Source organism: Pristiophorus japonicus, chromosome 1 (genome assembly GCF_044704955.1).
Source record: "Pristiophorus japonicus isolate sPriJap1 chromosome 1, sPriJap1.hap1, whole genome shotgun sequence".
Taxonomy (NCBI): domain Eukaryota; kingdom Metazoa; phylum Chordata; class Chondrichthyes; family Pristiophoridae; genus Pristiophorus; species Pristiophorus japonicus.
Window position 1 is genome coordinate 162577940 of NC_091977.1, and position 18044 is coordinate 162595983.

The 18044-nt window shown below is 46.9% G+C and overlaps 1 protein-coding gene across 1 annotated transcript in view; it reads right to left on the reverse strand.

Annotated features, from left to right (window-relative positions):
- Positions 1-18044, reverse strand: part of LOC139235020 (membrane protein FAM174A-like) — a 91479-nt gene that overhangs the window by 32761 nt on the left and 40674 nt on the right. The window lies entirely within an intron of this gene.

Consider the following 18044-nt stretch of genomic DNA (forward strand, 5'->3'; position numbering starts at 1 on the left):
CCCCCAAAGCTGCAATCAATTAAAATCACGCTGAAGGACGAAAACTTCCCCGATTACAAAGAGTAGGAGTAAATGGGTACTTTTCGGAATGGCAGGCAGTGACTAGTGGGGTACCGTAGGGTTCTGTGCTGGGGCCCCAGTTGTTTACATTGTACATTAATGATTTAGACGAGGGGATTAAATGTAGTATCTCCAAATTTGTGGATGACACTAAGTTGGGTGGCAGTGTGAGCTGCGAGGAGGATGCTATGAGGCTGCAGAGTGACTTGGATAGGTTAGGTGAGTGGGCAAATGCGTGGCAGATGAAGTATAATGTGGATAAATGTGAGGTTATCCACTTTGGTGGTAAAAACAGAGAGACAGACTATTATCTGAATGGTGACAGATTAGGAAAAGGGAAGGTGCAACAAGACCTGGGTGTCATGGTACATCAGTCATTGAAGGTTGGCATGCAGGTACAGCAGGCGGTTAAGAAAGCAAATGGCATGTTGGCCTTCATAGCAAGGGGATTTGAGTACAGGGGCAGGGAGGTGACAGTTGTACAGGGCCTTGGTGAGGCCACACCTGGAGTATTGTGTACAGTTTTGATCTCCTAACTTGAGGAAGGACATTCTTGCTATTGAGGGAGTGCAGCGAAGATTCACCAGACTGATTCCCGGGATGGTGGGACTGACCTATCAAGAAAGACTGGATCAACTGGGCTTGTATTCACTGGAGTTCAGAAGAGTGAGAGGGGACCTCATAGAAACGTTTAAAATTCTGACGGGTTTGGACAGGTTGGATGCAGGAAGAATGTTCCCAATGTTGGGGAAGTCCAGAACCAGGGGTCACAGTCTAAGGAGAAGGGGTAAGCCATTTAGGACCGAGATAAGGAGAAACTTCTTCACCCAGAGAGTGGTGAACCTGTGGAATTCTCTACCACAGAAAGTAGTTGAGGCCAATTCACTAAATATATTCAAAAGGGAGTTAGATGAAGTCCTTACTACTCGGGGGATCAAGGGGTATGGCATGAAAGCAGGAAGGGGGTACTGAAGCTTCATGTCCAGCCATGAACTCATTGAATGGCGGTGCAGGCTAGAAGGGCTGAATGGCCTGCTCCTGTACCTATTTTCTATGTTTCTATGTTTTGTACTCTGGAATATCACTGTTATACACGTTCCCCAAACCCTGAAAAAGTTACGCCCTGGTGAAAGAGGTGTCACTGCGTTTTTAAATAGCATATTGATGCTGAACAATCGTTCTGGTCCTGAAAATCAAATTTTATATTTGTGGGATGTAAATATTTTCCATTAAGAATTACATGTCTTTTTTTAATATAATATATAGGTAGAATGCCCGAAATCCAGAGTTCTAAAAACCGTAATTGTCCAAAAACCGGACGTTGGGCAGATCACAGTTGTCAGCGACTGGAATCCAGAAATCTGTTCTGAAAACCGGACTTTTTTTTTTATATAAACGCCGCAAATACAGACCTGCTCCCGAGCCTTTCGGAATGCCCCATGACACTGACCCACATGAAACCCGAGCCGACCCGACCCAACCCACGTGTGACCCGAGCAGACACCCACCTGACCCACGTACACCCCTCGGATTTCTTTTCTGAAATCCGGAAATACCCGAGACTCGGCCCAGCGGTTTCCGGATTCGGGACAATGGATTTCTTCTCCAAAATCCGGAAAAACCCGAAAACTGGAATGGCCTCGGTCCCGAGGTTTCCAGTTTCTGGACATTCTACCTATATATATTTAAAAGTTTAAGATATTTCAGATTCTACCGTAATCCTGTGTATGTCCCAATCTTTCACTTTCTGTAAAATTAATAAAAAGCAAATTATAACCTGTGCATTTTACTCCCTGGTTTGCTGTATGTGATAATTCTTTAATGTGATTGGTTGCTTAACCTGCTTGATGACATCACTGTCACTGGATGCTGGAGATTAATTTGGCTCCTGATTCAATCGAACGTTGGGAGAGCTGAAATTTATGCCAGAGCTCACTAGATCTTTGTGGGCAGCTTTCTTCGATGTCAGCGGCGAACACTGTCGCTTCACCGCTGACCGCAAATTCCAGGCCAATAGAATATGGATGAGAACACTACATTATGCAGGCCATAGAAATTACATAGAAACATAGAAAATAGGCGCAGGAGTAGGCCATTCGGCCCTTCGAGTCTGCACCGCCATTCAATGAGTTCATGGCTGAACATGCAACTTCAGTACCCCATTCCTGCTTTCTCGCCATACCCCTTGATCCCCCTAGTAATAAGGATTACATCGAACTCCTTTTTGAATATATTTAGTGAATTGGCCTCAACAACTTTCTGTGGTAGAGAATTCCACAGGTTCACCACTCTCTAGGTGAAGAAGTTTCTCCTCATCTCAGTCCTCAATGGCTTACCCCTTATCATTAGACTGTGACCGCTGGTTCTGGACTTCAACATTGGGAACATTCTTCCTGCATCTAACCTGTCTAAACCTGTCAGAATTTTAAACGTTTCTATGAGATCCCCTCTCATTCTTCTGAACTCCAGTGAATACAAGCCCAGTTGATCCAGTCTTTCTTGATATGTCAGTCCTGCCATCCCAGGAATCAGTCTGGTGAACCTTCGTTACACTCCCTCAATAGCAAGAATGTCCTTCCTCAAGTTAGGAGACCAAAACTGTACACAATACTCCAGGTGTGGCCTCACCAAGGCCCTGTACAACTGCAGCAACACCTCCCTGCCCCTGTACTCAAATACCCTCGCTATGAAGGCCAACATGCCATTTGCTTTCTAAACTGCCTGCTGTACCTGCATGCCAACCTTCAATGATTGATGTACCATGACACCCAGATTTCGTTGCACCTCCCCTTTTCCCAATCTGTCACCATTCAGAAAATAGTCTGTCTCTCTGTTTTTACCACCAAAGTGGATAACCTCACATTTATCCACGTTATATTTCATCTGCCATGCATTTGCCCACTCACCTAACCTATCCAAGTCACTGCCACCCAACTTAGTGTCATCCGCAAATTTGGAGATACTGCATTTAATGCCCTCGTCTAAATCATTAATGTACAATGTAAACAGCTGGGGCCCCAGCACAGAACCTTGCGGTACCCCACTCGTCACTGCCTGCCATTCTGAAAAGTACCATTTACTCCTACTCTTTGCTTCCGGTCTGCCAACCAGTTCTCAATCCACGTCAGCACACTACCCCCAATCCCATGTGCTTTAACTTTGCACATTAATCTCTTGTGTGGGACCTTGTCGAAAGCCTTCTGAAAGTCCAAATACACCACAAGGTTCTCCCTTGTCCACTCTACAGAAAACATCCTCAAAAAATTCCAGAAGATTTGTCAAGCATGATTTCCCTTTCACAAATCCATGCTGACTTGGACTATCATGTTACCTCTTTCCAAATGCGCTGCTATGACATCCTTAATAATTGATTCCATCATTTTACCCACTACTGAGGTCAGGCTGACCGGTCTATAATTCCCTGTTTTCTCTCTCCCTCCTTTTTTTAAAAAAGTGGGGTTAAACTCCATAGGAACTGATCCAGAGTCTATGGAATGTTGGAAAATGACTGTCAATGCATCCGCTATTTCTAAGGCCACCTCCTTAAGTACTCTGGGATGCAGTCCATCAGGCCCTGGGGATTTATCGGCCTTCAATCCCATCAATTTCCCCAACACAATTTCCCGACTAATAAGGATTTCCCTCATTTCCTCCTCCTTACTAGACCCTCTGACCCCTTTTATATGCGGAAGATTGTTTGTGTCCTCCTTAGTGAATACCGAACCAAAGTACTTGTTCAATTGGTCTGCCATTTCTTTGTTCCCAGTTATGACTTCCCATGATTCTGACTGCAGGGGACCTAAGTTTGTCTTTACTAACCTTTTTCTCTTTACATACCTATAGAAACTTTTGCAATCCGCCTTAATGTTCCCTGCAAGCTTTCTCTCATACTCTATTTTCCCTGCCCTAATCAAATCCTTTGTCCTCCTCTGCTGAGTTCTAAATTTCTCCCAGTCCCCAGGTTCGCTGCTATTTCTGGTCAATTTGTATGCCACTTCTTTGGCTTTAATACTATCCCTGATTTCCCTTGATAGCCACCTTCCCTTTTTTATTTTTACGCCAGACAGGGATATACAACTGTTGTAGTTCATCCATGCGGTCTCTAAATGTCTGCCATTGCCCATCCACAGTCAACCCATTAAGTATCATTCGCCAATCTATCCTAGCCAATTCACGCCTCATACCTTCAAAGTTACCCTTCTTTAAGTTCTGGACCATGGTCTCTGAATTAACTGTTTCATTCTCCATCCTAATGCAGAATTCCACCATATTATGGTCACTCTTCCCCAAGGGGCCTCGCACAACGAGATTGCTAATTAATCCTCTCTCATTACACAACATCCAGTCTAAGATGGCCTCCCCCCCTAGTTGGTTCCTCGACATATTGGTCTAGAAAACCATCCCTTATGCAGCTCGTGCAGAGCACGGAGTGCAGCAGCATAGAGTGGCATTTGTGAGTTTGGTAAGTGGGTGAGTTCGGGCAAGTGGGGGGCAGGTGCTGTTTTGTCTTGTTTTTCCTACGAGTGTTGACAATAGAGCAGCTGATGAGGAGTGCGAGAGTAGGAGAAGGAGGCCCAGACACAGCCCAACCAGCTGCAGACAAAAATAGAGGGGTGCGAAATCGAAAGGTGACGTCACAGCCAAGTTGGAAAGTGGTTGGCTGTTCGACTGGTAAGTATAACTCTCTTTTAGACTGACTTTTAGATTGGTTTAATTGGCAGCGAACTACTAAGTAGCTGCTTGGTGTTTAAGTAAATTTAGTAAGTAAATTAATTTAAGGGTTAAGTCATGGCAGGAGAGCTCGGACCCATGTCATGCTCCTCCTGTGCTATGTGGGAAGTGAAGTGACCCTGACTACTATGTGTGAGGGAAGTGTGTCCAGCTGCAGCTCCTGACAGACCGCATGATGGCACTGGAGCTGCGGATGGACTCACTCTGGAGCATGCGCGATGCTGAGAATGTTGTGGATAGCACATTTAGTGAGTTGGTCACACCGCAGGTAAGGGTTAGGACAGATAGTGAATGGATGACCAAGAGACAAGGCAAGAGCAGGAAGGTCGTGCAGGAGTCCCCTGCGGTCATCTACCTCCAAAACAGATATACCGTTTTGGATACTGTTGGGGGGGATGACTTACCAGGGGAAAGCACCAGCAACCAGGTTCATGGCACCATGGGTGGCTCTGCTGCACAGAAGGGCGGGAAAAAGAGTGGGAGACCTATAGTGATAGGGGACTCTATTGTAAGGGGAATAGATAGGAGTTTCTGCGGCCGCAACCGAGACTCCAGGATGGTATGTTGCCTCCCTGGTGCAAGGGTCAAGGATGTCTCGGAGCGGCTGCAGAGGATTCTGGAGAGGGAGGGTGAACAGCCAACAGGACAAAAGGTCGTCATTCGGTGGTCCAGTGTGTTTGTACCAACTCAGAGCAATCTCAAACTAATCTCAGTGCTCCGTTAACTCCCCATAACTCCGGTACCTTTATATGCTTCAAATATTTATGTATTTTCCCATTAAAAGATGCAATGGTCTCTGCCTCAATACATTTTTTGATCACAACAATCCATGTTCCAAAAATTCTAAAACTTTCTCCTAGCTCTCACTGTCAGTTTAGGTAGATCCTAGATTCAAATGCTGGTATGCTCTCAGTTGATCAATGGCAGATGGGGGCAATGATGGTGGCGAAAGGAAGAACTACAGACAATATCCAAACATCCTTTCTGGAAGTGTCGCCCATTTAAAACGGAAATGAGAAGGAATTTCTTCTGAGGGTCTTGAATCTTTGGAATTCTCTAACACAGAGAGCTGTAGAGGCTGGGTCATTGGATATATTTAAGGTGGAGAGAGACAAATTTTTGAACGATAAGGAAGTCAAGGGAAGCTAGTGGAGGTCCACGGTGACCACCTCTGCAGCAAGTGTCTGTAGCCCGGGGAACATCGACTCTGCGTCGATGAGCTGGAGTCCGAGCTGCGGACACTAAGACACATCAGGGAAAGGGAGTTACCTGGATGCTGCGATCCAGGAGCCTAGTCACACCAATTAAGAGTAATTAATTCAATTTCGATCCATGGTCAGGGACAGGGGGTGTGACGAATGAGGAAGATATGGGGACTTGGGATGGAGTGATGGAGGTGCCTTGGCCCTTGCTCTTGACCAACAGGTTCGAAGCTCTTACTCCTTGTTTGGATGAGAGCAGGGACTGCAGGGAGGATGAGCAAACTGACCACAGCACTGTGGTATAGGGGGCCATTCATGTTGGGGAGTAAAAAGAAACGTCGTAGTGGTAGGAGACAGTATCATTAGGGGGATAGACAAGGCTGTCTGCAGCCAAGAGCGTGAGTCCCGAAAGCTGTGTTGCCTGCCCGGTGCCAGGTTTTAGGACATCGCCTCAGGGCTAGCGAGGAACTTGGAATGGGAGGGGGTAGGATCCAGTTGTCGTGGTCCATGTGGATACCAACGACATAGATAGGACAAAGAAAGAGGTCCTGCCAAGGAAGTACGAGAAGCTAGGGGTCAAATTAAAAAGCAGAACCACAAAAGGTAATAATCTCTGGATTACTACCCGAGCCATGAGCAAGTTTGCATAGGGTAAATAAGATCAGAGTTAAACACGTGGCTCAAAGACTGGTGTGGGAGAAATGGGTTTTGGTTCGTGGGATACTGGCACCAGTACTGGGGTAAGAGGAAGCTGTTCCGTTCGGATGGGCTCCATTTAGACCGTGCTGGATCTAGGGTCCCAGCAAATTAAATAACTAGGGCTATAGAGAGGGCTTTAAACTAATTAGTGGGGGGGCGGGGGGAGGGGGGAGGATTCAGGTGAGCGAAAATTTTAAAAGTCAAAGAATAACGAGAAGGCAATAGAGCAAGGTAGCACTGGGGAAATGAAAACCAGGAGCGTGCCACGAAGGTATAGAATGTATAAACAAAGGTGAATCAGAAAGTAGGTTTAAACCAGGAAAAAAAAAGTGGTAAAAAAACAAATTTCAAACTCTTTATCTGAAAGCATGTAGCATTCATTACAAAATAGATGAGTTGACAGCACGAAGAGATACAAATGGGTATGAACTGATAGCCATCACAGAGACGTGGTTGCAAGGTGACCAGGATAAATATTCAGGGGTATGAGACAATTCGGAAGGACAGACAGAAAGGAAACGGAACTGGGGTTGCAGTTAATAAAGGATGGAATCAGTGCATCAGTGAGAAACGATATTGGCTCAGAAGCTCAAGAAACTAGGTGGGATTGTGAGTTGTGAGGAGGATGCAAAGTCGCTGCAAGGAGATTTAGATAGGTTGAGTGAGTGAGCAAACACATGGCAGATGCAGTATAACATGGATAAATGTGAAGTTATCTACTTTGGTAGGAAAAACATAAGAACAAAGTATTACTTAAATGGTGATGGCTTGGGAAGTGTCGATGTACAAAGGGACCAGGGTGTCTTTGTACACCAGTCATTGAAAGCAAACATGCAGGTGCAGCAAGCAGTTAGGAAGGTAAATGGCATGTTGGCCTTCATTGCAAGAGGATTCGAGTACAGGAGCAAGGATGTCTTACTAGAGTTATACAAGGCCTTGGTGAGACCGCACCTGGAGTATTGTGTGCCGTTTTGGTCTCCGTATGAGGAGAGATTGGGTCGACTAGGCCTGTATTCACTAGAGTTTAGAAGAATGAGAGGGGATCTCATTGAAACGTATAACATTCTGACTGGGTTGGATAGACTGGATGCAGGGAGGATGTTTTCCCTGGCTGGGACGTCTAGCACAAGGGGTCACAGTCTCAAGATACAGGGTAGGATATTTAGGACCAAGATGAGGAGACATTTTTTCACTCAGAGGGTGGTGAACCTGTGGAATTCTCTACCATAGAAGGCTGTGGAGGCCAAGTCACTGAATATATTTAAGAGGGAGACAGACAGATTTCTAGAAACAAACAGCATCAATAGGCATGGGGAAAAAGTGGGAATATGGTATTGAGATAGAGGATCAGCCATGATCATATTGAGTGGCGGTGCAGACTCGAAGGGCCAAATGGCCTACTACTGCTCCTATTTTCTACGTTTCTTTGTTTCTATATTGGGATTTTTGGGCTACATGTGTGAATGCTGAAAAAAAAACCCACTGAATTTAAAGCAGCTCCAACTGTGTTATCTTCAAGATCCAAGATGTTAGCCTACAAGTCAAGTAGCTATGTCTATTATGCATCCACTTACCAATAAAAGTCTGACTCAATGTATGATACAGATTAGTATTTAACACCCATTAACCTCCCATACTTGAGACCGCCACCATCTAAAAAGGACAAGGGCAGCAGGTATATTGACACACCATCACCTCCAAGCTCCCCTCCCAGCTACACACCATCTTGACCTGGATATACATTGCCATTCCTTCATCGTCACTGAGTCAAAATCCTGGAAAAACTCTATCTAACAGCATTAGAATCATAGAATGGTTATAGCACAGATCATTCAGCCCGACGAGCCCATGACGGTTCTCTGCAAGAGCACTTCAAGTTGCACTCCCCCGCACTTTTCCCATAGACCTGCAAATGTTTTTCCCTTCAGGTACTTATCCAATTCCCTTTTGAAAGCCACAATTGAATCTGCCTCCACCACGCTTTCAGGCAGTGCATTCCAGATCATAACTACTCGCTGCATAAAAATGTTTTTCCTCATGTCGCCTTTGGTTCTTTTGCCAACCACCTTAAATCTGTGCCCTTTGGTTCTTGACCTTTCTGCCAATGGGAAGTTTCTCTCTCCACTCTGTCTAGACCCCTCATGATTTTCAACATCTCTTTCAAATCTCTTCTCAACCTTCTCTGCCCCAAGGAGAACCACACAGCTTCTTCCATCTATCCACGTAACTGAAGTCTCTCATTCCTGGAACCATTCTTGAAAATCTTTTCTGCACCCTCTCTAAAGCCTTCACATCCTTCCTAAAGTGTGGTGCCCAGAATTGGACACACTACTCCAGTTGAGGCCAAGATTTTATAAAGGTTCATCATAACTTCCTTGCTTTTGTAATCTATGCCTCTATTTATAAAGCCCAAGACCATGTATGCTTTTTTAACCGCTTTCTCAACCTGTCCTGCCACCTTCAACGATTTGTGCACATATATCTCCAGGTCTCTCTGTTCATGCACCCATTTTAGAATTGTATCCTTTAGTTTATATTCCTCATTCTTACTACTAAAATGTATCAATTTGCACTTTTCTGCATTAAATTTCATCTGCCATGTGTCCGCCCATCCACCAGCCCATCTATATCCTCTTGAAGTGTATCACTATATTCCCCACCGTTCACTATACTTCCAAGCTTTGAGTTATCTGCAAATTTTGAAATTGTGCCCTGTAGACCCAAGTCCAAGTCATTAATATATATTAAGAAAAGCAGTAGTCCTAGTACTGACCCCTGGGGGATGTCACTGTATACCTTTCTCCAGTCCAAAAAACAACTATTCACCGCTTCCAGTCACTTATCCAATTTCGTATCCATGCTGCCACTGTCTTTTATTCCATGGGCTTCAATTTTGCTGGCAAGCCTATTATGTGGCACTTTATCAAATGACTTTTGGAAGTCCATGTACACATCAACCGTAATGCCCTCATCAACGCTCTGTTATCTCATCAAAAAACTCAATCAAGTTAGTTAAAAACGATTTGCTTTTAACAAATCCGTGCCAGCTTTTCTTAATTAATCCACATTTGTCCATGTGACTGTTATTTTGTCCCGGATTATCATATCTAAAAGCCTCTAAAATTTTACCACGGTTAAATTGACTGGTCTGTAGTTGCTTGTAGGTTTATCCTTACACCCTTTTTTGAACAAAGGTGTGACATTTACAATTAGTTCTCTGGCACCACCTCCATATTGAAGGAGGATTGGAAGATTATGGCCAGTACCTCCACAACTTCCACCCTTACCTCCCTCAGCATCCTAGAATGCATCCCCACCAGTCCTAGTGACTTATCTACTTTAAGTACAGCCAGCCTTTCTAGCACGTCCTCCACCAATTTTTATCACACCCAGTATCTCAAACTACCTTCTCTTTCACTACTGGCCCAAGGAAGGAGAGAGGATGTAGGGAGGGAGGGAAGGAGAGAGGAGAGAGGAGGTGGGGAGGGAGGGAAGGAGAGAGGAGGGGAGGAGGGAGGGAAGGAGAGAGGAGGGGAGGAGGGAGGGAAGGAGAGAGGAGGGGAGGATGGAGGGAAGGAGAGAGGAGGGGGAGGGAGGTGAGGAGAGAGGAGGGGGAGGAGGGAGTGAAGGAGAGAGGAGGGGAGGAGGGAGGGAAGGAGAGAGGAGGGGAGGAGGGAGGGAAGGCGAGAGGAGGGGAGGAGGGAGGGAAGGAGAGAGGAGAGAGGAGGTGGGGAGGGAGGGAAGGAGAGAGGAGGGGAGGAGGGAGGGAAGGAGAGAGGAGGGGAGGAGGGAGGGAAGGAGAGAGGAGGGGAGGATGGAGGGAAGGAGAGAGGAGGGGGAGGGAGGTGAGGAGAGAGGAGGGGGAGGAGGGAGTGAAGGAGAGAGGAGGGGAGGAGGGAGGGAAGGAGAGAGGAGGGGAGGAGGGAGGGAAGGCGAGAGGAGGGGAGGAGGGAGGGAAGGCGAGAGGAGGGGAGGAGGGAGGGAAGGAGAGAGGAGAGAGGGGGGGAGGGAAGGAAGGAGAGAGGAGAGAGGGGGGAGGGAAGGAGAGAGGAGAGAGGGGGGGAGGGAAGGAGAGAGGAGAGAGGGGGGGAGGGAAGGAGAGAGGAGAGAGGGGGGGAGGGAAGGAGAGAGGAGAGAGGAGAGAGGGGGGGAGGGTAGGAGAGAGGAGAGAGGGGGGGAGGGAAGGAGAGAGGAGAGAGGAGGTGGGAGGGGGGGGGGGAGAGGGAGAGAAGGAGGCTGAACGGCCGGGCCCAAGACCTCAGGCTAGATTTTACAGGTATGTGGCGTCGGGTCTCAGGCGGAGTCGGGGAGGTCCGGGGGGGGGCGAAAGAGAGAGAGAGAGAGAGTCGCTGAGGTCCGTGGGGGTGGGGGAGGTGGGAGAGAGTCGCGGAGGTCGGGTCCCCGGGGGGTCGAGTCGGGAGGAAGCAGGAGCTGGGCGTGGGAGGAGCCTTATTCACGCAGCCCCAGTGCGGCCATTCGGCCAGGGCTAGGGGCTGCGTGCTTCGGGCCCCTCCCACACAGCTTTGGGCGCCTGGAGCTACTGCACATGCGCGCCCACTGTAGCGTGCATGTGCAGAGGTCCCGGCCCTGTTTTCAGCGCAGGGACCTGGCTCCGCCCCCAACAGCTCGTGCTGCGCTGCGCCCGGCTGCAGAAGACCTGCAGGGAACCGGAGAATAGGGAAGTATTTTTTAGGCGCACTTTCTGACGCGAAAAACGGGCGCCCAGGTCCGGGCTGCGCCGTTTTAGGCGCGTCCTGAAACTTGGGCCCTATGACTCTACCTTGGTAAAGAAAGATGCGAAGTACTCATTTAGTACCTCTGCCTCCATGCGTAGGTTTCCTTTTTGTTCCCTAATCGGCCCCACCCCTCCTGTTTATTATTTATATGCCTATAGAAGACTTTTGGATTCCCTTTTATATGTTAACTGCCGGTCTATTCTCATACTCCCATTTTGCCATGCTTATTTCCTTTTTCACGTCCCTTCTGAACTTTCTATATTTAGCCTGGTTCTCACTTGTATTCACAACCTGATATCTGTCATACAGCCCCTTTTTCTGCTTCATCTTACTCTCTATCTCTTTCATCATCCAGGGAGCTCTGGCTTTGGTTCCCCTACACTTCCCCCTTGTGGGAATGTACCTCAACTTTACCCAAACTATCTTCTCTTTAAAAGGCAGCCCATTGTTCATTTACAGTTGTGCCTGCCAATCTTTGATTCCAATTTACTGGGGCCAGATCCATTCTCAACCCACTGAAATTGGCCTTCCTCCAATTAAGTATTTTTGCTCTAGATTGCTCCTTGTCCTTTTCCATAGCTAATCTAAACCTTATGATACTATGATCGCTAAATGTTCCCCTACTGACACTTGCTTCACTTGACCAACTTCATTCCCCAGAACCAGATCCAGCAATGCCTCCTTCCTCATTGGGCCAGAAATGTACTGATCAAGAAAGTTCTCCTGAACACATTTCAGAAAATCTTCCACCTCGCTGCCCTTTACACTATTACTATCCCAGTCTATGGGCTCAATTTTGGCCAGGAGTTGCTCAGTTTATTTTTTTGGAGTAGGCTGCTTTTTCTAGCGTAACTTAAAAATCCCCAGTTTCCACAATCAATTTGCACCAGTAACTCACTTAGTTACGTTTTCTTTAGGTTAGTTTATTTTTCTCAAAAGGGGGCATTACCAGCCACCTACGCCAGTTCTGGCCATTTAGGCAACTTTGGCCAGCTAATAGTTGCTCCATTTCTACTTAGGCCAGCATATGTGGCCACTTCAGAAAACCCTTGCGGAGAGTTAAAGAAATCGGCGCAGGCAAGTACATCGGAGGCTATTCGGCCTGGGATAGGGGCAGGAAGCGGAGAGGACCTGGAACTAACCAAGCCTTATCCTTAGCAATGTTTGCAAACAAAAATTATTTTTAATTCTAGAAGAAATAAAAATTTGAAGTCCTATCTTCATCATAAAACTCCAATTCACCTTTCTGCACTCGATCCGGGAGGCCACTCAGCCTGGGCTAGGGGCGGGACAACACACCGGGAGGCCACTCGGCCAGGGCTAGGGGCGGGACAACGCACCGGGAGGCCACTCGGCCAGGGCTAGGGGCCGGAGGGAGCGAACTGGCCAGAATTGGGATTCAACAGAGGCTGCAAGCAAAAAATCAACGGAGAGGCTGGGGAGGAGGAGGAGCGAGTGAACTGGCCGGCATCAGGATGCAACGGAGAGGCTGCCGGGGGGGGGGGGGGGAGGAAAGCGAGTGAACTGGCCGGCATCAGGATGCAACAGAGAGGCTGCAAATCAACGGAGAAGCTGAAAAAAGAACATTTAACGCACAGAGCGAATCACTCAATAACTGTTCAGTCAGGAAGTTAGAATTAGTGTGACAGAATGATGCCACAAACTATCTTGTATAAGAAAACAGTCTTCTTCAAAGTCCAACCAACAAGCAGTCTCAGCTGAGCTGAGTAATGCAGTGCATTAAACAAAAATTCCGGCTTTTTACAAAATTCTTCAGGAAACAAAGTAACAAAAACACGTGACCTGATTCTGCTTTGCAAAGTTGAAAGCAGAGCGGTGTACTGGGAGTGTATGGCTTGTATGATGCTCATTTTTCTTCTTTCTCCAATCTACCCACGCACGTACGCACACACAGACGCACGCACGCACACTGAAATAAATTCCATGGTTGAAACCTACTTTGATCAAGGTCTAGTTTCCATGTGTCCATTCCAGCTTCCTTGCTTCTTTGAGGCCCAGCTCTCGCATCTCAAAATCTTGCCTCCTCCATTGTTTGACTACCTGACACTTGTGGGTGAGCATGCGCGGCCATCACCATTCTCCACTGCGCATGTGCCAACGTTCCAGCACATTTTCCAGCGCAGAACAAAGGCTTTATCCCCCGAGTCGACTGGCCACGCTGCGCGACTGCAGTGAAGAGGCCAGACAGCGGCCAAAGTTGCAATATTTTTATCTGCCGCATCTCCACAACGTACATAAGCGGTACAACTTGGGTAAGTATGCCGAAAAACGGGCTCGGCCAAAATTGAGCCTAATATTAGGATAATTGAAGTCCCCCATTGTAGGAGCACCTTCACTACACGGATTTCAGCAGTTCAAGAAAGCGGCCCACCACCATTTTCTCAAAGGCAACTAGGGATGGACAATAAATGTTGGCCTTGCCAGTGATGCTCGCATCCCAATAAAAAACATACTGGCCTTACACACTAGGTGCTCCAGCATCTTCAGACACACACCACCATTATGCATGCACAGGTGTTTAAGTGGCACAGGACTTTCTCAGAGATCCATAGCAAGCTGGTACTAATATAACCAGGCTGGTACAATTGAAGTAATATTATTCAATACACCTTAAGAGTAAGGAACTTTACGACTTCAGGATAGGTACAAGAAGAACACACCAAGTAGGACATATTGGCATTATTTCAAAGATGCTGGTAACAATACAGTGTGGTCATGTAAGCAGTATATTACCATCAAGCCTGATACTCAAAGACTGGTTGCCTAGCAACGCATTTGCTTGCAGCAGGTACAAGTAGGTTCAAAAGATTCTACAGTCCGATCGGCTCTTTGGCTTTATTTACCCTTACAATAGCTACTTAGTTTTTTTTTAATTCGTACATGGCATGTGGGCATCGCTGACAAGGCCAGCATTTATTGTCTATCCCCAATTTCTGTCGAGAAGGTGGAGGTGAGCCGCTCCAGTCCATGTGCTGTTAGATAGGGAGTTCCAGGATTTTGGCCCAGCGACAATGAAGAAACGGCGATATAATTATAAGCCAAGATGCTGTGTGACTTGAGGATAACTTGGAGATGATTGTGTTCCCATCGGCCTGTTGCCCTTATCCCTCTGGGGGATAGAGACCATGGGCTTGGGAGGTGCAGCTAAAGAAGTCTTGACGAGTTGCTGCAGTGCATCTTGTAGATGGTACACACTGCAGCCACAGTGCACCAGTGGTGGAGGGAGTGAATGTGTAAGGTGGTGGACAGGGTGTCAATCAAGCGGATTGCTTTGTCCTGGATGGTGTCGAGCTTCTTGAGTGCTGCTGGAGTTGCACTCATCCAGACAAGTGGAGAATATTCCATCACACTTGTGACTTGTAGATGGGGAGTCAGGTGGTCAGACAAGCGCCGCAGAATACTCAGCCTCTGACTTGCTCTTGTAGCCATGGTATTTATGTGGCTGGTCCAGTTACATTTCTGGTCAATGATGACACCCAGGATGTCGATAGTGGGGGATATGACGATGCCGTTCAATGTCATGGGGCGGTAATTAGACTACTTATTAGCCCAGGCCTGAATGTCGTCCAGGTCTTGCTGCATGTGGGCACGGACTGCTTCATTATCCAAGGAGTTTCAAATGGAACTGAACACTGTGCAATCATCAGCAAACATCCCTACTTCCGACCCTATGATGGAGAGGTGGTCATGGATGAAGCAGCTGAAGATGGTTGGGCCTAGGACACTGATCTGAGGAACTCCTGCAGCAGTGTCCTGGGTCCGAGATGATTGGCCTCCAACAACCACAACCATCTTCCTTCATGCTCGGTATGTCACAGGCCAGTGGGCAGTTTCACCCTGATTCCCATTGATTTCAGTTTTACTACGGCTCCTTGATGCCACACTCGGTCAAATGCTGCCTTGATGTCAAAGGCAGCCACTCACCTCTGGAATTCATGTTTGGATCAAGGCTATAATGAGGTCTGGAGCCGAGTGGTCCTGGCAGAATTCAAACTGAGCATCAATTATTGGTAAGCATTGAAGCACTGACCACACTTGATCAGCTCCGCTGGACAGGCCACATTGTCCGCATGCCAGACACGAGACTCCCAAAGCAAGCGCTCTACTCAGAACTCCTTCACGGCAAACGAGCCAAAGGTGGGCATAGAAAATGTTTCAAGGACACCCGCAAAGCCTCCCTGATAAAGTGCAACATCCCCACCGACACCTGGGAGTCCCTGGCCAATGACAGCCCTAAGTGGAGGACGTGCATCCGGGAGGGCGCTGAACACCGAGTGTCATCGCCGAGAGCATGCAAAAATCAAGCGCAGGCAGCAGAAAGAGCATGTGGCAAATTTGTCCCACCCTCCCTTAACTTCAAACGACTATCTGTCCCACCTGTGACAGGGCCTTTCATCATTTTGCTTTTATTGAGAGTAGACTGATGAGCGGTAATTGGCCAGATTGTATTTCTCCTGCTTTTTTGTGGACAGGGCATACCTAGGAAATTTTCCACATTCTCGGGTAGGTGCCAGTGTTGTGCTAGAACAGTTTGGCTCGAGGCGCAGCTAGTTCTGGAGCACGTCTGCAACACTCCAGCCAGGATTTGTCAGGGCCAAAACCATTACTGTATCCAGTGCACTCAGCCGTTTGATATCACCTGGACTGAATCGAATTGATTGAAGACTAGCTTCTGTGAAGGTGGGGACCTCAGGAGGTCAAAATGGATCATCCACTTGGAAATTCTGGCTGCTGATGGTTGTGAACGCTTCAGCCTTGTCATTTGCAATCACGTGTGCGGCTCCTCCACCATTGAGGATGAGTGTGTTCATGGAGCCTCCTCAAGTCATTTTTTTTTTTTTTTAATTGTCCACCATCATTCGCGATGACGTGGCAGGACTGCAGAACTTTGATCTGATCCGATGCTTGTGGGAATCACTTTGCTCTGTCTATAGCATGCTTTTACAGCTGATTAGCATGCATATAATCCTGTGTTGTAGCTTCACAAAGTTCAGAACTCATTTTTAGAAACACCTGGTGCTGCTCCTGGTATGCTCTTCTACACTCCTCATTGAACCAGGATTGAAACCCTGGCTTGGTAATGGTAAAGTGAGAAATATGCTGGGCCGTGAGGTTACAGAATACAATACTGCTGCTGATGGCCTATAACGTCTCATGGATACCTAGTTTTGCGCTGCTAGATCTGTTCTGAATCTATCCCATTTATCAGTGGTAGTTAAGTAGGTATTTCCCATGCATTGGTTCTCAGTTCTCCATGTCCTTCAGGAATGGCCAGCTCGATCTGTAGTGGTGCTACCGAGCCACTCTTAGTGATGATCATTGAAGTTTCCCACCCAGAGTATGTTCTGTGTACTTGCTACCCTCAGTGCTTCTTCCAAGTGGTGTTCAATATGGAGGAGTACTGATTCATCAGCTGAAGGGAGGTGATAGGTGGTAATCAGCAGGAGGTTTCCTTGCCCATATTTGACCCGATTCCATTATTCTGCAAAACTTATTTTTTGTTGATGGTTTTTAAGGAGATACTATGCAAAGTATTGTGGTCAAAGCACAAAGATGAGTATCAGCCATGAGGAGACTGGTGTGGTTTAAAAACGTCATTGCTAGCACAAGTTGTACAGCATTTAATGGGTTGAAAGTAATCATATTAGTTGCAGCACAGTCAGCACACATTTTAAGTAAATAGAAACAACATTTTATGGAAATTACCAAAATAAATAAACAAGGTCTCCAGGGGTTGCAGAAGAGATTGTAATGCAAACTGTACTTTTTTGAAAACTACAAGGAGTACTCTACTTATATAAATGTGAATGGATTGTACACCCTGTAGAAATTATTAGTAAGAATGATGAACATTTCAAAAGAAGTTCTGGTGCTGATTTAAGTACATTCAGAGGATTGATCGTTAGATACAGGAGGAAATGACCTTTAATACAAGCACTATCATGCAAATTAGACTGAAGAAATAATTTTTAAAATCTGTTCCTGAAAAATATTGCTGTTTTAAAAGTGTTAGTTTTACAGCCTGAGGAGACCGTTCATTTAAAGTTCCCCAATCAACAGGGAGTTCTTCACTTCACTTCAGCAGGTATCTCCATGGATCTTCGGCCATTCCATCCCCGATCATGGCTCCGATCTTGCTGGCTGCCCCCCATCCACTGCAGCCCCAACCTTGCTGGCTTTGCCCCCCACCCCCCATCTTGCTGGCTTCCCCCCACCCCCCACCCACTCTGTTATCAATCTTGCGAGCTTCCTCTTCCAGCCCCGATCGTGCTGGCTCCCCTCCAGCCACAGCAGCCCCAATCTTGCTGCCCCCACCGATCCACTTCGCGGCCCAGAACCTTCTCCCACCACTGACTTCCGAGAACGGTCTTTGGCTGCAGACTCAAACTGCTGATATCTGCTCCCACCCACTGGCAGGACCTCCATGTTATTAATTTATTTTTAAATGTCAGACATAAAAGAGGAAGCACTTGGCATTGAAAGTCTCTTCCCAGAATGAATGCAGTAAGTGTTCATGGGAAAAAGCTTGAGATTTTCATTTTCTAGTCATTCAACCAGAGAACTCACTTAGCTATTCAGTCAAGTGAAGTCAGCT